Below are 20981 nucleotides of genomic sequence, written 5' to 3'. Positions count from 1 at the left end.
CCATCATTTAAAAAAATGTGAATAAAGCAAAGCTTTATATCAGAGCTTGTATAGAGAACATGAGGCTTTTTAATATTGTCAGCTTTTTTTATTTCATAAGCTTGAATAGTCCTCTTTCTTAGGAATTTCTTTTATAAGTTATTAAAATGCTAACAAAATTATTAAAACCTAAGTTTTAGATGGTGGTCGTTTAGTAACTAAGTTGTGTCCGACTCTTGTGACCCCATGGACTGTAGCCCTCCGTCCATGGAATTTTTCAGGATAGAATACTGGAGTGGGTTGCCATTTCCTTCTCCAGGGGATCTTCCCAACCTAGGAATCGAACCCAGGTGTCCTGCACTGCAGGCAAATTCTTTACTAACTGAGCTACCACGGAAGCCAAGTTTATGTAAGTAGGGGCAAATGTCTTAATTCCATGAAATAACTGTGATATAGCTTATCCCAAAGGTACATTTGTAGCAGAGACTCTTGGCCTGGAAGCCATTATAATTTATTATCACTTAACAGATCCTTTTTCTTCTCTAGTAATCAGTTTGGTATGTTGAAAAGAGCATCAAGATTTAGAGAGACTTTTTTTGAATTCCATCTCTGACATTTTCTTCCTGTATGACTTAATGATTTAATTTCCCCAAGCTTCAGTTTCTTCACCAACAAAGTGGAATTGGTAACACCTCCCAGTCAGAGCTATGAGGACTGCATTTTATGATGTATACAAAGCACCTAGCCAGCTTGACCACAGTGGCTGTTACTTGTTTATATCCACCATAATGCCACATAGGACTTAAAGCCTCTTAAAGCCTTCAGTGTATGCAAATCTATTTTTTTTTAAAACACTGAATTATGAATTCTCTAGTCCTGGAACATTATACGTGTCTAGTGGACTGAAGTAATAAATGAATTAACCGTTAAAAGTTGAAGGTCAATGATGTTGAAAGACTTTCTAATTCAGCCACGAGAAAATAAGTTTTTAAATAAAAATGTGCAGTTATCTTTCTGCCTTGAACTGAAAGCTTAGGAAGAAGTTATAGAGAAGCTTTGACTACCTTATCTGCAGTCTAGGGGGAATGGGCCCAGAGGGGAAATGATCCAGGTAGAGGAATCTGGGAAACTTTCCATCTGCTTCTGAATTAGATATTAACCTTGGCTTTGCTATTTAGTTTGAAGTCTTGCCTGTAAATTCCAAAACATCAAGGGTACTTATAATCAAATAGAAAGCAATGCATGCATTCCAAATGATATTTGAATTATTTGCAATTTGGTATTTTCTGCTCTATTGCTTTGCTCTCTTAGAATGAATTATAGGAGTCAACTGTAGAAATGTCACTACTGTGTGTACAGCAAAGTGCAAAGAATATAGCTTACATTTCAATCTTTTTATCCTGTCTTTTCTGTTCAACCAAGTTTCCAAAAAGGAACCATTCATGAAGTATTTGAAATTTGCAATGCTTTGCTAGTTGTTTAGAAACACTTACAAATCTCTTCCAAATCTATAATTTATTTATAATTAGCTGGCTAAATTTTCTCTCATAATCTTTTTTATTAATTTATAAATATGCACTTCAGTTCAGTTCAGTTAAGTCGCTCAGTCGTGTCCGACTCTTTGCAACCCCATGAATCGCAGCACGCCAGGCCTCCCTGTCCATCACCAACTCCTGGAGTTCACTCAGACTCACGTCCATCGAGTCAGTGATGCCATCCAGCCATCTCATCCTCTGTCGTCCCCTTCTCCTCCTGCCCTCAATCCCTCCCAGCATCAGAGTCTTTTCCAATGAGTCAACTCTTCACATGAGGTGGCCAAAGTACTGGAGTTTCAGCTTTAGCATCATTCTTTCCAAAGAACACACAGGGCTGATCTCCTTCAGAATGGACTGGTTGGATCTCCTTGCAGTCCAAGGGACTCTCAAGAGTCTTCTCCAACACCACAGTTCAAAAGCATCAATTCTTTGTTGCTCAGTCTTTTTCACAGTCCAACTCTCACATCCATACATGACCACAGGAAAAACCATGCACTTAATTCCTATTAAATAAATGACTATCTCAATTTTTAAAGAGGTAGAGGTAAACTTATGGGCTTCCCTGGTGGCACAGTGGTATAGAATCTGCCTGCCAAGCAGGAATGCTGGTTTGATTCCTGCAACTGGAAGATCCCCTAGGGAAGGAGATGGCAACCCACTTTAGTATTCTTGCCTGGAGAATTCCAAAGACAGAAGAGCCTGGCAGGCTACAGTCCATGGGGCTGCAAAGAGTTGGACATGACTTAGTGACTTAAACAACAAAAGCAATAGGTAAACTTATTTCAATAACATTAACGTGTCTTTTTATTTATAATTTCTTAAAATCAATACCCATGACCTAGTGCTTAGAAGCATTAGGCTTCCCTGGTGGTTCAGTGGTAAAAAATCTACCTGCAATGCAGGAGACACAAGATATGTGAGCTCTATCCCTGGGTTGGAAAATTCCCCTGGAGAATGAAATGGCAACCCACTCCAATATTCTTGCCTAGAGAATCCCATGGACAGGAGGAGTCTGGTGTGCTTCTGTGCTTGGGGTGGCAAAGAGTAGGATATGACTTAATGTCTGAACAACATCAAAGCTATTTTGAGTCTTTGTAAGCAAATATTTAGAAGGTTTTGACAACTATTTGGCTGTTTTGAGGTAGGAGGGGGATGGTGAAAGAAAAAGATTTTTCAAAAATAAATTTAGCTTTACAACCTTTTTTCACATGTTTAAATAATAGCTTATAATTCTACTTACACCATAGTTTGTAACAGTGGTTTGCTTCTTTAACAGCAAAGTTATTTTAGAATTGCTCAGGCAGACCTGAGAATTTTAATCCTAGGTTATTTGGAAAGTAAACATCTAAATGTTTTAAAGGAATATTGATAATAGACAAACTATGATTTTAAAGAAAGTAATCCTGCAGTTATCTGGAACTTAGCCAAAAGTGAAAGAGGTATACATCCTGAGAAGTTGCTTAAATCTTTTCTTTTCAGACCTGCTTTCTAGGAGCAGGGAAGACTTATCTCACCACTAATTCGCAGAACTTACAAGTTTGGGGTTGTTTCTCTATTATCTGGCATACTTTAGCTGAATTTCAAAAATTGTATTAAATATTATCTCTTTGTAAAAGAAACTTAATTAGCTATGGCATTGCTATATTGACTTATATGATTCCTTTGGGTATCAAAGATTGCATCTTTAATCCTGTGATATCTTCTGTAGATTACCTATCTTGGCCTAGAGAAAATGACATTTCGATGTTACCCAGCAATTCATAATCTATGGATGTGTGCATGTGCAGGGAAAAAATATATGTTGAAAATGAACTTTCAACATATTTATCAAGCCATTTGATGCATGAATATAACATATGATAATATATTATTATTTCATACATGGAGAAACTTGTACATATATCTAGGCCCCTTGCAGTTAAGAGGAAGGAATAGTTAGTTCAACTCTAAATTCCAAATAAAATCATGGGAGCAAAGTTATTTAGTAGTACAATCAATATTAGTTTTAGGGCTTCCCTGATGGCTCGGTGGTGAAGAATCCACCTGCCAACTCAGGAGACTCAGATTCAATCCCTGGCCTGATGGCTCAGTGGTAAAGAATCTGCCTGCCAATGCAGGAGACTCAGGTTTGATCCCTGTTCCGTGAAGATCCTGTATACTCCAGAGCAACTGAGCCCATTCCCCACACAACTGAAGCCCCTATGCCATCGAGCCCATGCTCCACAATGAGAGAAGGAAACACTGCGATGAGAGGCCTGTGCACCACGACCAGAGAGTAGACCCCACTTGCTGCAACTAGAGAAAAGCCCAAACAGCAACAAAGACCCAGCACACGCAAAGATAAATAAATAAAATTATTTAAAAATATTAATTTCATTACCTACTAACTTACTCCTCAGTGTGTTCCCTGGACCAGGAGAAGTGATGTTTCCTTGAAGCTGCTGGAAACACTGATTCTCTGGTTCCCACCCAGACTTACTGAATCAGAATCTGAATTGACAAGGTCCCCAGTTAATTCATATGTGCAAAGAGGTTTGAGAAGCACTGTTCTTATAGATACTTAAAGGTTTTGTGGCACAAAATTGTTACTCAAGAAATGTGAAGATTATTTAAATGTTAAAAGCATAATTAATATCCACATTAAAACATGTATATACAAGTTATATTGTTTACAAACTGGACAATTACTTAAGATGGGCTATGCACAAACTTTTTAAACTGATAAAATGTACAATAAAAATGTATTAGTTTATTCAAGATTGACTCTTGTTAATATTTGAAAAGACAGACTGTAAACTATGTGAAAATCAATAATAATTGATTTAATAGTCATTCAATAATAATTCCAGGTATGAGAACTAAAACTGTATACATAGTTATTGTTCAGGTGTTAAATTGTGTTTGACTCTGTGACCCCATAGACTGCAGCATGCCAGGCTTCCCTATCCTTTACTGTCTCCTGGAGTTTGCTTGAACTCATGTCCATTGAGTCTGTGATACAGAATGGTACCTATTTATATTGGTGTGATCATGGCATCTGTTCCCATCACTTTATGGGAAATAGATGGGGAAACAGTGGAAACAGTGTCAGACTTTATTTTTGGGGGCTCCAAAATCACTGCAGATGGTGACTGCAGCCATGAAATTGAAAGACGCTTACTCCTTGGAAGAAAATTATGACCACCCTAGATAGCATATTGAAAAGCAGAGACAGTACTTTGCCAACTCTAGTCAAGGCTGTGGTTTTTCCAGCAGTCATGTATGGATGCGAGAGATGGACTGTGAAGAAAGCTGAGCACTGAAGAATGGGTGCTTTTGAACTCTGGTATTGGAGAAGACTCTTGAGAGTCCCTTGGACTGCAAGGAGATCCAACCAGTCCATTCTACAGGAGATCAGCCCTGGGTGTTCTTTGGAAGGAATGATGCTAAAGCTGAAACTCCAGTCCTTTGGCCACCTCATGCAAAGAGTTGATTCATTGGAAAAGACTCTGATGCTGGGAGGGATTGAGGGCAGGAGGAGAAGGGGACGACAGAGGATGAGATGGCTGGATGGCATCACCAACTCAATGGACATGAGTTTGAGTGAACTCTGGGAGTTGGTGATGGACAGGGAGGCCTGGCATGCTGCGATTCATGGGGTTGCAAAGAGTCGGACACGACTGAGTGACTGAACTGAACTGAACTGAAAGTGAAAGTCACAGTTGTGTCCAGCTGTTTGTGACCCCATGGACTATACTGTCCATGGAATTCTCCAGGCCAGAATACTGGAGTGGGTAGCCTTTCTCTTCTCCAAAAGGATCTTCCCAATCCAGGGACTGAACCTAAGTCTCTTGCATTGCAGGCTGATTCTTTACCAGTTGAGCCACAAGGGAATATTTTAGCTAAAATTGACAGGTAAAACTGTATTTAATCTATTGATGAAGTAATGTGAAAGGAAATGGAATATTGCCGTAACAATTGAAATTATGTCTCATTTCATCTATTATGATAATATCATTAAGGAAATGAGAATAATGGGTTAGCTGTATATGGAACTAGCAGAGTTGTGCATATAAAGAAAAAGGTGAACAAGGCTAACAGTCATGACATGTTAGTCTTATTGTGCTATATGCAACCCCTGGCATGACCAAGTTTTTTCTCAGGTTTAACAAAGAGCGCAGTCAAGGATTCTGCCCTGGGACTTCCTTGGTGGTCTAGTACAATACAGGAGACTTGAGTTTGAGTCCCAGTTAGGGAACTAAGATCTTACACGCCTCATGGCCCACCCCCCTCCCCTGACCCGCAAAAAGAAAGGATTCTGGCCTGGAAGGAAAAAAGGAGGTTTATCCTGAAAGACTGCACCTGAGTGGGTGTGATTGTAATATTCTCAGGATTCAGGGGGTGGGAATATATTTTGCAGCAGTTCCAATTTCATCATCCTCTGAAGGTCTTCTCCAGCTTCTTTGTTCCCCAGCATAAGTGCCCTTGTATCCTATTGGCTCACAGTCTTTTTGTTTGGTTAGGTAAGGTTATAATCTGAGAGATGGGGAAGAGTAGATCTTTAAACCACAGCAATAAAATAGGGCTGGTGTTAACAAAAAATATAGTGAATTCCAGGCAGGCAATGAACATAAACTACCCAGTAGAGTAGGATTCATAAAAATAAAATAAAATAAAATAATTGACTAAAAAATGCAATATTCTGCTTGCCTGGTGGCTCAGTGGTAAAAGCATCTGCATGCTAGTGCAGGAGACGTGGGTTCACAGGTCCAATCCCTGGGTCAGGAAGATCTGGAGAAGGAAATGACAACCCGCTCCAGTATTCCTGCCTGGAAAATCCCATGGACAGAGAAGCCTGGTGGGCTACCGTCCATGGGATCGCAAAGAGTGGAACACGACTTAGCTACTAAACAACAACAACAGTAATGCAAACGATGTCATGACCTTCTCAAAGCAGCTTATGTACTAAGTGGAAACATTATTGGAAATATGCAGGACTTTTTATAAACATCCAGTTACTTGGCCTTTGAAAAGTTGCTCTGGCTCTGGGTAAATACCTTATGGGGCTAAGAATACGGATTATAATTACCTTGCAACAATGGTTTACATATAATCAGAAATTATTTATTCAAGTAAGATATTATTACAATTTAATTCACAGTAAGCCTCATGCGTACATTTATGTAGTTTAATGGGGGATGTACTGGATAAAGATTTACATGACCTGGTTCCTTGACCTTTAACTATCTAGTTATTTGGTTTCTGCTGTCGTTTAAAGGAAGCTCTGGGGGAAGATCTTTAAGATCTTTTCCAATTCTGTAAAACCTTATGATCAAATTGGTTCAAGCGGCACTTGTGAAGTTAATATTAAGTACAGTAAAATTCCCTTTATATAGAGAAATATTAATGTAATCATTATTTAATGTTTATTTAAAATGTATATGTGTGGCATAGCTCAATGTATTATTAATAAGCATTTTTGATTTCCAAGAAGTTTACAAAATATATATACATTCTAATAATTTAAATTTATGGTTAGAAAGACACAAATAAAAAAACAAATTATTGTCTCAAGATTTCTCTGCTTTGAAATTAGCAAAATGGAATAGAAAATGGCAGTGCTCATTTCTTATTATTTCTGAATAGTTATACGGTGAAATGACCTTGAGATATTTTAAAGTAATCTTACTCATGATTAGCTTATAGATTCGTTTAAAATGTTTCATTGAAAAATGTAGTGAATTCTTAATGAAACCACCTCTGATCAATGATTGGGTTAGTATCATAATTCCTGACATTTTGGACACATATAACAGAGAGGTGTAAACACTGTTGGTTAAATAGTAAAATGAAACTGGGTAACGGCCCAAGAAAAGGAGTCTATAAAAAGTTGGGCCTTTAAAGAGTCATTTGTGGGGTTTCCCTGGTGGTCCAGTGGCTAAGGCTCTATGCTCCCAAGGCAGGAGGCCCAGATTCCATACCTGGTCAGGGAACTAGATTCCACATGCTGCAGCTAAAGATCCCATGTGCTGCCAGGAAGATTAAAGATCTAACATGCCGCAGCTATGACCTGGTGCAGCCAAATAAATAAATAAATAAATAATGAATACACTTAAACAAAATAAAAGGGTCATTTGCTAAAGCTGTGGTTCCTAAAATTATTTTTGTTGAATATGTCTATTTGTAAAAACTGCATATATAACACATGGCATACATAAAATATCTTTAAGGGTATAATTACATTTATTTATGAGTAATATATGCTTGTCTTACATTGTGTATGGTATAAAATTTGCAAGGTAGAAATATAAAAGAAAAGATAATGGTGAAAAAACAGATTTTTTAAAAAGAGTACTCTCATTCATGATATAAGCTTTTTATTGTTATGACTAAAATATAGAAATGAAAGAATTCTAACATTTTTGTGAAATAATGCATTAGAAGATGAATCATTACTTTTTAGAAAATTAATACTTTGAAATACAGAAATTGAAAGTCTAGTTCTAAAGTGTATTTGTTTTAATGGCTAATTCAAAACTGAAAAATGATTCCTCACAACGATATATAGATCCAAATGAAGAAAGAAATTTGTTGGCCAAAAATTTACCAAGGCTTTTATTGAAATCCAGTTGATGAATTTCTATCTCAGTTGAAGTTAATCAACTATGCTTGTAAACTAATCACATAGTATTAGATTTACATATTCTTTTTTTCTTAATATATATATTTTACTGAAGTATAGTTGACCTGCAGTATTTCAGGTGCACAGCAAGGTGATTCAGTTACGGTTATTTTGTTCAGTTGCTAAGTCGTGTCTGACTCTTTGTGACGCCACGGACTGCAGCATGCCAGGCTTCCCTGTCCTCCACCATCTCCCAGAGTTTGCTGAAACTCATATCTGTTGAATTGATGATGCCATCCAGCCATCTCATCCTCTGTTGTCCCCTTCTCCTCCTGCCTTCAATGTTTCCCAGCATCAGGGTCTTTTCCAGTGAGCTGGTTCTTCACAATGGGTGGCCAAAGTGTTGGAGCTTCAGCTTCAGCATCAGTCCTTCCAGTGAATATTCAGAGTTGATTTCCTTTAGGAATGACTGGTTTGATCTTGCAAAAATAATACATGCATATATGATTCATATATAATATATATATATATATAATACAGTATACATATATTATTTTTGAAGTTATTTCCATTATAGTTTATTACAAGATATTGACTATAGTTCCTGTGCTATACAGTAAACCTTAATTATAGTAAACCTAATTCTAAAAGTATCTACTTTTAAAATTAGAAATCTAGCATTCTATTCATACAAAGTCAAACAAGTGAAATAAAAATGTCATAAAATTTTTAGGCAAAAATTCCTAAGATTTCTAAAATATATATATCATACATACTATTTATATCAGTTCAGTTCAATCGCTCAGTCATATCTGACTCTTTGTGACCCCATGGACTGCAGCATGCCGGGCTTCCTTGTCCATCACCGACTCCTGGAACTTGCTTAAACTCATGTCCATTGAGTTGATGATGCCATTTATATATATACATATATGTGTATATATACTATTTATACATATGTATCACTGCAGATAGTGACTGCAGCCATGAAATTAAAAGACGCTTACTCCTTGGAAGGAAAGTTATGACCAACCTAGATAGCATATTCAAAAGCAGAGACATTACTTTGCCAACAAAGGTCCGTCTAGTCAAGGCTATGGTTTTTCCTGTGGTCATGTATGGATGTGAGAGTTGGACTGTGAAGAAGGCTGAGCGCTGAAGAATTGATGCTTTTGAACTGTGGTGTTGGAGAAGACTCTTGAGAGTCCCTTGGACTGCAAGGAGATCCAACCAGTCCATTCTGAAGGAGATCAGCCCTGGGATTTCTTTGGAAGGAATGATGCTAAAGCTGAAACTCCAGTACTTTGGTCACCTCATGCGAAGACTTGACTCATTGGAAAAGACTCTGATGGGAGGGATTGAGGGCAGGAGGAGGAGGGGACGACAGAGGATGAGATGGCTGGATGGCATCACTGACTCGATGGACGTGAGTCTGAGTGAACTCTGGGAGTTGGTGATGGACAGGGAGGCCTGGCGTGCTGCGATTCATGGGGTCGCAAAGAGTCGGACACGACTGAGTGACTGAACTGAACTGATATAAAAGCTTTTCTACTACACTTAATAAAGTCTTGAAAAGAATTTTTAAAACTGATGGAGAAATTGGAAAACATAAACTAAATGAAATTGGAGCACTGAATATTAAACAGAAACAAACTAGATAAAAGGAAAAGCTCATCATAGAGTCCAGTTGTTTTTTCTGATTCATATCAGAATTATCTTGGAATTTTTTAAAAACACAAATGCTTGGGTATTGCTTTGTTTCTCTAATGCTCCAGATATGTTTCTAATGAACAGCTGTGTTTAGATTTACATATTCTTAACTAACTGGTTCAGAATCCTGTGAAACATTTCACACAATGAAAATATTTCGAAACATCCAGTTTTACTACATTCTCTTCACAGTAATAACTGTTTTCAATAAACCACCATTTTTTTCATTTTGCCATAATCAGCAAACCTTTGTGAGACACAGGTGGTATTTGTGATCATGCCCCTCAAAACTAAATACTATAAATATTCACTATGTTTTAAAAGCCTTGTTTTCAGATAATTATTTGTTTTGACAACATTCTGTCACACTTGGAAAACTTCTGGCTTCAAATTCTTTGTCATAATATTTTGACTGTGATTAATGTAAACAATGACTTTATGTGTCTTGCTTTGCTAATTCTAGTTTTGTTTTATATTCTATTCAGACTTAACATACCTTCATTTGTTATATAGTCTTTACATAGAGTATTATTTTTTTAAGGAACTCATTTAATGTTAAGGTTATAAATTCTCTAATGCAATTTTCTCTTAATGGTTAATACTCAAAATTAGAACATGCTGTATTTTATTGAAATAGTGTAACATCCCAATCCGAGACATATTAGAGTTATGTTTGAGTCAGCTGTAGTAGCAATCCTACGACTTAAAAAAGAATAAAAGTGGTGACAGAATATAGGTCTTTTTCAGGGGAACAAGATCATGATGATAAATTGTGTCTCTAACAAGGATACACAGTATAGAATCACATAAGGCAGTGGTCACATAGCTTTTTCAGTGTTTTGTTTTTCAGCTTTTCTGGGTAGATTCATAGAAACATTGAAATTCTGAAATGACATATTTTTTGAAGACATCTTGAAATCTTTAGTTCCTGAAAAAGATGAAACAGGGAATGTTTTCTTAATGGTACACTGATCCCTTATAGTTTAAATAACCTGAAAGGATGCTGTCTATATTTTATATGCTGTTCATTTATATGGATATAGCTATAATAAAATATAGACTTTCTTAGATTCAGTTAGAAATTTGGCTGCCTTCCCAGCAAAAGGCAAGTATATAAAACTGAATTTCCTCATATGTTAAGCAAGTTGGCCTTCTCAACCCTTAAAATATATATGTATATATTTCAGTGATAACATCTTTTTACTATATTTGATAAATTCACATGCAGAAGAACAAGATATGTTTTGACTCTGATAATTATTTTATGTAGTCTTGTGTTCCAAGCTAACCTTTTTTATGGAACAAATTGGACAGATTCTTAACTCACTATGTAAGCAAAGGCCAATTGCTTTTTCCTGGAATATGTATTTTATCCCCTGTCCTTTCTTACTGAAAATATATGAGGCACCTACTTTTATCATTTTTTGCTTTTTATTTAACAAATCTGCATCTATTATAGGATATGTTATAATACTATATGGGAGATTTTGTTGGAGTATATGAAGATACGATGAAGAGCCAGCCTGCTGCAGGGGAAAGAGAACAGGTTTAAAATGAGATAGACTGAAAGTTGAAACCTGAACTTATCACTTGGTACCTGTGAAACTTTAAGAAAGTTGCTTACCTTGAGTAAGTCTCAGTTTGCACATCTGAGAAGTGAGATTAAATGTTAAAGGAACTACTTACAGTATATGAAAAGGGATCTTCATAGGAGATAGTCTAAAAATTATGTATCTTACTGTTATAAACTCTGTTATAAATTCAAAGAAAATTTTAACCTTTTTTTAATATTTATTGAAATATTAAATATGGTATTTATCTTCATCTTTAAATCCAAGCATTCTAAAAAAGGTTTCCAGTTGTCAATATATTGTACTTTAAAATGGGCAGCATGATGAATTTTAGTCAAGAAACAGTCAAGTGGGCAAATGCAATTTTGACTTTTAAGTCTCCACTTTAATTACTGAGAATGTATTGCCTTCTAGCAGATATCAGGTCATACTTATTAGCTTCCTCTGAAGTATCGCATGTTACTGGTTGTGATTTTACCCAGTGCCTTTCTGTTCCTCAAGCAATATTTGGCTACTTAATGAAGAATCTTATTAACAGGCTAAAGATACCTTAAAAATGACGATGTGCTCAGTCATGTCTGACTCTTTGCAACCTCATGGATTGTAGGCTACAAGACTTCTCTGTCCATGGAATTTTCCAGGCAAGAATGCTGGAGTGGGTTACCATTTCCTACTTCAGATCGTCTTCCAGACACAGGAATCAAACTGGCATCCTTTATGTCTCCTGCATTGGCAGGTGGAATCTTTACCCACTGAGCCACCTGGGAAGCCAAAAGATATGTGTTCAGTTCAGTTGCTCAGTCATGTCTGGCTCTTTACAAACCCTTGGACTGCAGCATGCCAGGCTTCTCTGTCCATCACCAACTCCTGGAGCTTGCTCAAACTCATGTCCATCAAGTTGGTGATGCCATCCAACCGTCTGATCCTCTGTTGTCCCCTTTTCTTCCTACCTTCAATCTTTCCCAGCATCAGGGTCTTTTCCAAGGAGTCAGTTCTTCGCATCAGGTGGCTGAATTGGAGTTTCTGCTTCAGCATCAGTCCTTCCGATGAATATTCCCAGGACTGATTTCCTTTAGGATGGACTGGTTGGATCTCCTTGCAGTCCAAGGGACTCTCAAAAGTCTTCTCCAACACCACAGTTCAAAAGCATCAATTCTTTGGTTCTCAGCTTTCTTTATAGTCCAACTCTCACACCCATACATGACTATTGGGAAAACCAGAGCTTTGACTAGACAGACCTTTATTGGCAAAGTAATATCTCTGCTTTTTAATATGCTTTATAGGTTGGTCATAACTTTTCTTCCAAGGAGCAAGCGTCTTTTAATTTCATGGCTACTTTTGAACCTTGGTGTTGGAGAAGACTCTTGAGAGTCCCTTGGACTGCAAGGAGATCCAACCAGTCCATTCTAAAGGAGATCAGTCTTGGGTGTTCTTTGGAAGGAATGATGCTAAAGCTGAAACTCCAGTACCTTGGCCACCTCATGTGAAGAGTTGACTCATTGGAAAAGACTCTGATGCTGGGAGGGATTGTGGGCAGGAGGAGAAGGGGATGACAGAGGATGAGATGGCTGGATGGCATCACTGACTCGATGGAGATGAGCTTGGGTGAACTCCAGGAGTTGGTGATAGACAGGGAGGCCTGGCATGCTGCAGTTCATGGGGTTGCAAAGAGTCAGACATGACTGAGCGACTGAACTGAACTGAACAGTAACCATCTAGAGTGATTTTGGAGCCCCCAAAATGAAAGTCTGTCACTGTTTCCATTGTTTTCCCAACTGTTTGCCATGAAGTGATGGGACCAGATGCCATGATCTTAGTTTTTTGAATGTTGAGTTTTAAGCCAACTTTTTCACTCTCCACTTTCACTTTCATCAATAGGCTGTTCTTCTTTGCTTTCTGCCATAAGGTGGTATCATCTGCATATCTGAGGTTACTGATAGTTCTCCTGGAAGTCTTGATTCCAGCTTGTACTTCATCCAGCCCAGCATTTCACATGGTTTACACTGCATATGTTAAATAAGTAGGGTGACAATATACAACTTTGACATACTCCTTTCCCAATTTGGAACCAGTCCATTGTTCCATGTCCGGTTCTAACTGTTGCTTCTTGATCTATATACAGATTTCTCAGGAGACAGTTAAGGTGGTCTGGTATTCCCATCTCTAGGAACTTTCTATAGTTTGTTGTGATCCACACAGTCAAAGGCTTTGGCGTAGTCCATAAAGCAGAGATAGATGTTTTTCCGGAACTCTCTTGCTTTTTCGATGATCCAATGGATGTTAGCAATTTGATCTCTGGTTCCTCTGCCTTTTCTAAATCCAGCTTGAACATCTGAACATTCTTGGTTCAAGTACTGTTGAAGAATTTTGAGCATTATTTTGATAGCATGTGAGATGTGTGGAATTATGCAGTAGTTTGAACATTCTTTGGCATTGCCTTTCTTTGGGATTGGAATGAAAACTGACCTTTTCTAGTACTGTGGCCATTACTGAGTTTTCCAAATTTGCTGGCATATTGAGTACAGCACTTTAACATCATCATCTTTTAGGATTTGAAATAGCTCAACTGAAATTCCATCATCTCCACTAACTTTGTTCATAGTGATGCTTCCGAATATTGATTCCAATAGTCATAGTACATGTAAGACTCTCACAGTTAGGAATTGACTCCTGGTGTCTGTTATCTTCTATATAATTATGTGATTATTTTAAATTGTAACCTTTTCAACCTAAAGCTAATCTTCTTTACACATAAAAAGATAAATTTTAAATATCTTAAAAAGAGCCATTATGTGTGTTTTTTAGACAACAAGTGTTTTGAGTTATTAAGATTGCAAGGTAAAGTTTTTATTGGAGTGTGTCGTCTTGTTAAGATAAATATGTTGGCAATAAAGTTTTTAAAAAGTACTATAGCAACTGTTTAATTGTTGTTAGAGAAAATAGTTACTGTTATGTACTCCAGCATTTAATGATACTTTTGAGTGTGATGAAAGCCTAAAGTATCTTGATTAGTTAAAAAGATGGAAATGGCTTTGAGTCCTACTTACTATTTAGGAGCATTACTTTCCCATGTACTCTGTTTGAACTTTTAGTGTATATAATCTTTTTGTTGTTAAATATATTGTCAGCTAATCAGCAAAGATATATTTCACACTCTTTTTGCAGTATATGTTACGGTAGTTATGCAGAGCACAAAGATTGTAAGGCAAAATAAGTAGCTTCCCATCACATTGGAAAGGCAATAAATTCTCTGCAAAGAACAGATAGCAATATTGGCTGATATATGAGTAAGTAATGAACAGCATTTCCCAAAGTATTCTATGAAATGTTATTTCCTTGAAATGCTATGAGGAAAATATTCTATGGCCAAATGTGTTTGGGAAATGTGGCCCCATATATATCTCTTTTAGAGATTTACAGTATATACTTCAGCATATTAAAGAGTTTGAGAAGCCGTGCAATAGAGAAGCCCTGCAATAAAGGAGCCAGTAAAAATTATTTGGACAAGCAATTTTCCAAGCTTATTTTGAGCATGTCCTGAGTATCTCCTATAGGAGCCCACTTTAGAAAATACTCTTTGATTTAGAATCTAATTAATCCAACAGACCATCCCCTTGCAGGATGGGAAAGCTTATTTTCTATAATGAAAGATTTTAAAACAGTCATGTTAAAAACTGCATTATTGAGGGCAGTAGAAATTGTTACAACTTTTTGGGAGGGAAATTTGGCAAAACATGCTAAAATATAAACTATTAATGCCCTTTGGAAATGTATTTCTAGACATTTACCCATGTTTGAGAGTTTTTAATTGGCTAAGCCTTGCCTCTGAACTAAGGATAATCTCATCAGCATGCCATTCAGTATCCTCCACAACATTTCCCAGTGCACCTTGAGATATAACAGCATACACGAGATGTGCTGCTGAGATGAAAAGTAGAGATAGATTTATGGAGACTGGAAAGGTTGGAAAAAGATTCATGGAGCAGGTGGGACTTAAATCAGCCTCAGTGGATGGGCAATATTTTGATAGAAGAGATATCATTCTACAGTTGATACTCTAAACTCCAAGTCCAAAATGAGCAGTTGGCACATTGTGAAGTTAATGAAAGTTTTTTTTTTTTTTTTTTTTTTTGGCTAATGGTGCTAATATGAAGCATTCTAAGAATTTTATTACAACTTATTCCACAAAATCATTGCATGCTATGAATGTTACTATTTCCTTTTTAAATGTATATAGGAAGACTGAGATTTCATATAATCTTCCTTGGGTTACACTGCTAACGTATGTTGGAGATTCAAAACTCCATCTCTTGACCTGGACAGGTAGGATAGGGGGGAGAGGGAGGGAGGTTCATGAGGGAGCGGATATATGTATACATACAGCTGGTTCACTTAATTGTATAGCAGAAACTAACACAATATTGTTAAGCAATTATGCTCCAATAAAGAAATAAAATTATGAAAAATAAAAAGTATGCCCCTCTCCAGAACAGAAACAAAATGCCATCTCAGACTGCATTTTAGTAATTTTGTTGTATTGGTAAAGAAACTTCATCTAATTAAGCTCCAGAATACAAAATACTTTCTCTGTCTCATTCTTGAGGGAAAGTATGATTTCTTTTCTGCAACCCACATTCTTTGATTGAGTTATTGATAGGATATAAAATCATATAAAAATTATGAACCACCCCTGTGACTTGAGTTGCAATAGTAGATATGAGTAAAAATTATCAAAATATTTGTATAATTTTGAACTTCTTTTGATTCACAATGGAACCAATCATAATGCTTATCTGAACCTTTGTATTTGACTTTCTCTTAAGGAATTTTAGAAATTCCTATTTCTGTAAGGTGCATCTGGAACAGTTTTGATGACTTGCCTATGTTTTTCTTTTAGTGCAATCAGCTAGAATTGATATTGAATTTTGGTTTGTGATACAAGATAAGCTCTGTATTCTCTACAGCAGAATATATGAGAAGGATATCTGCCGAGGACCAGCCCCAGCTGATCCAGGGTATTCGAAGGGGAGACGGCGTCGGCGACCTATTCAAATGGTAATTAGAGATATAAAGAGTAATAGAATGAGGATAGCTCAGTAGGAAAATTCAGTGGAGAAAAGAGGCTGAGTAGCTTGGTTTACGCGGAAAATCAATATAACCCGTGACACCAGCTTAGCTCTGACCACGGAGGCTGCAGGCGCCCTCTCGAATAGCGGAAGGTGCCCCACCTTAGACACCTTCTCGAGTGGGTCTTAGAAGCCCAGGCAAATAAGTGGTCGCAGAGGATATCCACGCTCCAGATGGAGATTTCAGCCGGAAGTTAAAGGAAAGAATGACATGGGGAGACCAAGCATTGGTGAGCAAGGCCCGTAGCTTTATTTTTAACAGGGGCTTTTATACCCTAAGTTACACATAGAGGATGCAAAGTCAGCAGTCTTTGATTCTTATCAAAAACCAGGGTTTCTTTCCTGCAGATTTATCGTATACAAATGGTTTAGGTGATTTACATCATCTTCTGGCCAGAAGGCCTACTAACATTTTATGACTCTTGACAAGGACTTATCAACAAAGACTTATTTTCTCTAAGAGTAATTATTTTAAGGTATGGCGCCATCTTCCGAAGATAAAATTGCATTCCTATAGGGCAGATGTGTAATGGGTTTACAACAAAGGAAAGAATTTATTACCTTAAGGGTCTAAAGTTACTAACACCAAGGCCACTACTTATTTTTTCTACATACCAACTATATTAATTAATACACATTCAAGGATACAATTCAGGGGATGTGAAAACTTGGCAACAAGCATTGGCTCATCAATGAAATCCTTTACTAGTTTATTCTGACAGTTTCTATCTCTCTGAGAGGCTCTAAGCTATTTGAATATCTTAAGCTTCCCGTGCCTTTTGAGGCTGGGAGACTGTAAACAATCGTATGCATAGCTGTAGGAGTCCGGGTAAACTTGTCAGGCGAGTTAGAGAGCCATCTGAGGGGTTTGGATTTAAACACTCCTAATTGCCCAGGAACTTTATTAATTGGAGCTGTAAGTTAACTGTTTGACAGAGAGAGCGAGATGGTGGTAGGGGACAGCCCCCAGTAAAGTCAGAGGTGAGAGCACAAAGCAATAAAGTAGGCAGACTCTGGTTTTTTGGGGGGAAAATGCTCGAGAATATCCGGGCGGACTCCTGAGGCTTGATCCCGCCTTTGCGTATGCCGAGCCTCCTTCCTCATGACCTTTGTCACGAGCGGAATGCCTCACCGGCTCCCGGCAGATATCTATCTGAAAACAATGACTGAAAGACATAAATTGCCTCAAAAGTCAAGGAGCCTATGAGGATTCCAAAGTTATTCTGTCTTTTAAGTCCAACGTTATTAATAAACTATTAATGATGAGTACCATGTTTAGAATACTAAAATAATGAGAATTTTTGAAGTTACTATTTTCTATAATATATTATTATAAATGGAAGAAAGATTTTTTTCATCCTACCAAATTCTAAATAGGTATCAATATTTTTCACACTTTTTCTGAATTTTCAGAGTTAATTGGATAACTGCTGTTTTGCAAAGAATTTTTTCTCTAACATTAAGCATTTTTTAATGTTTCTATATTGTTTCATACACAAAATTAATACATGAGCTCATAAGCACCAGAAATAATATGTACAAAGGATGGAGTAGCAATTAATAAACTGCTAGTACATGTATGTTTAATGTTATAGGTGTTATATAACCAAATAAGAATAAGAGGGGGACTTCTTTAGTAGTAAAGTAGTAGGCTCAGTAGTAAAAAATGCTTTAGTAGTAGTAGTAGGCTCAGTAGTAAAAAACGCACCTGCCAGAGTAGGCGACATGGGTTTGATCACTTGTCCAGAAGATCCCACATGCTACAGGGCTACAAAGCTCGTGTGCTACAGATGCTGAGCCTATATTCTAGAGCCTGGGAGCCACAACTACTGAGCCCAGGTGCCACAACTTCTGAAGTCCACATGCCTGAGAGTCTGTGCTCCACAATAAGAGATGTTACCACAATGAGAAGCCCTCATACTACTGCTATTAATAGAGAGTAGCTCCTTCTTGCTGGAGAAGGCAATGGCACCCCACTCCAGTACGCTTGCTTGGAAAATCCCATGGACGGGGGAGCCTGGTGGGCTGCCGTCTATGAGGTCTCACAGAGTTGGACACGACTGACGCGACTTAGCAGCAGCAGCAGCAGCTCCTTCTTGCAGCAACGAGAGAGAAGTCCATGCAACAAAGAAGACCCTGAACAGCCCTAAGTAAATAAATACAAAATTTTAAAAAAGAACAGGAAGGAAAAGGAACTCAGGGAAGACAGTACAATTGAAATACTGGTTATTTTATGTTTCTTCAATTCTCAAATCTCACTGGATGTACTAAAAAGATCAGAGGCATCTTATTTATCTGGTATCCAGATTCATTTGGCATTTTGTTTACAACTCCTTTGAGAGAAAGTATATCTGCTAGTGAACAGTCGAAATAAGAATTAAAAAATGCAAACAACCAAGTGATCACATAGACTAAGGGTAAAACACAACCTCCCAGATATTCTCAGTGTACATACTGTGCAATGAGAAATGACATTATGACAGTACCACTGCAGAGCAATGTCTTGAAATCTTATACAAAGCTGTTTTATGATTGTTTTCATGGGAAATATGTTGTTATGGTCAAAGTTTTCATAATTACTAATTAATGTATGTATGATGTGCCATGCATTGCTATACCATATTTTACATCAAAGAAATTTAGTTTCTAGCAAAAAAAATTTCAAATTTAGAAAGAAAGCTTAAATAAAAGCAGCAAAACTGTAATATTTGATATGCTAGTTTTTCATTTTTCACATAATTCATATGGTTTTTCAGAAAAATAAAACTCCTAGATTAAAAGATATATACCCAATTTCTGTAGTTTCTCTAAAGAAATGAAAGCATAAAATTACATTTCAAAGATAAAAGTTCAATTTCTAGTAGCTAGAGTTGCCACATCTATTCTGGATGAGAAAAGGAAACTTGTATAGACAAAACATCATCCAGTTTTACTATAATAAGCTTTGTGTTTTAATTTCAAACTAGTTTACTGGGATTTATTAAAAATAAAATTATCTAGACAAATCATTAATTTTATTAGCCAATCAACAATTATGAGATTTTTTTTCCTGTGCGTTTCCAGAAGTATTATTTTATAGAACCATTACAAGTGTCTTCATGTAAACCTTTGTGGGTTTTTTTGATTACTTACTGTATTTCTGTTCCCAAATCTTTTACTACATTAATTGGCGGCACAAAACTGTTTTTCATGAGTGAAGTTTTAATTCTCAATTGCTCAAATTGAAGTGTAACCAAGTTAAAAATTTGGTAAAAATAATGAATAATATATTGATCAGAAATTGAGTAGAGTAGAATTGTTTTAAGATAAGATTAAGTGAAATAAAGTAACTAAGGTACTTTTAATTTAAAGCAGTTATTATACAGAGGATAAATGTTGTTTAGTTTTCTTTTTCTTTTTGTTTGTTTGTTTTTGACTGTGCTGGGATACCCAGGCCCTTGGCAGTGAAAGCATGGAGGCCCAACCACTGGACCACCAGGGAATTCTCTAGCTTTCCTAATAGTACATTAGAGTTCTCCTGAAATAAGCTGTCATGTGAGGTAAAATAACTACTACTTCCCTTTCTTTTTTTCTGGATTATGCATCTCAGGGAGATGATAGGAAATAACCACATAAAAAGAGCTCAGCTTTGTTTTAATCTACATATAAAAAAAGAATCAAAAAATTTTTGAAAGATGCATTATTTAATTTTGGTTTATTTAAATCAAAGGTAAAGTAAGACATTTAAAGTAAGACAGTATATTTTATATTTAATGAGATTTTAGTGATTGTGTTGGGCATTTTTTTTTATGAATACTCTGAAGGTATTATGGAGAAAGTATCCCCTTGGTTGTATCACTGTTGATTAGATATGTACCTCATATGTCCTTAGGAGCTATCAGAATTTTAGGGCTAAAAGACCAGTTTGAAAAAAACTCCCTAAAAACTAATTACTTAGGATCTTTTGCAGCAATTTAAACCATAAAGTTCATTTTGCTCACTTTCTTAAAAGCACCTGTCATCTCTAATGTCAGGGCTTTGTCCCAGTTGATTTTCCCGCTTGGAGCACCAGGTTCTCTCCCCTTTCCCACCACTTTCATTTACCTAATCACTGTTCATCCCTTAGATAGCTTTGTATTAGTCTGGATCAGCTAGATTATGATTCATTAAAAAAAGGAAAGACCAAATCTAAGCGGCTTAGCATAACAAGTTTTTTATTTCTGAGTCATGCAAGCCTGCTGTTGATAGAGGTCACTGTCATGGGCTGTCGTGTCCTTCATGTGATGTCTTTGTCTTTTAGTTGCTTGCATTCTTATAGTACTTCTATCTAAACACATGATTTTGCAGTAGGAGGACTACAAAGAAAGAATGCATAAGAAATTAGGCAAAAGCTTTTAAGTACTTCTTTCTGGATGTGTTAATTTGCTCACATATCCAGGAAGAAGAATGCTGGTAGACATTAGTAATATCTACCAAACAC

General features: G+C 36.7%; 1 protein-coding gene across 9 annotated transcripts in view; it reads left to right on the top strand.

The window, feature by feature from the left end:
• Window positions 1–20981, top strand: part of GRIK2 (glutamate ionotropic receptor kainate type subunit 2) — a 731316-nt gene that overhangs the window by 126059 nt on the left and 584276 nt on the right. The gene's annotated exons all lie outside the window — the stretch shown is intronic.

The sequence above is a fragment of the Bos javanicus genome, chromosome 9 (genome assembly GCF_032452875.1).
Source record: "Bos javanicus breed banteng chromosome 9, ARS-OSU_banteng_1.0, whole genome shotgun sequence".
Classification (NCBI taxonomy): domain Eukaryota; kingdom Metazoa; phylum Chordata; class Mammalia; order Artiodactyla; family Bovidae; genus Bos; species Bos javanicus.
The sequence above is the reverse complement of the archived record's forward strand: the minus strand, read 5'-3'. Positions and strand labels throughout refer to the sequence as shown.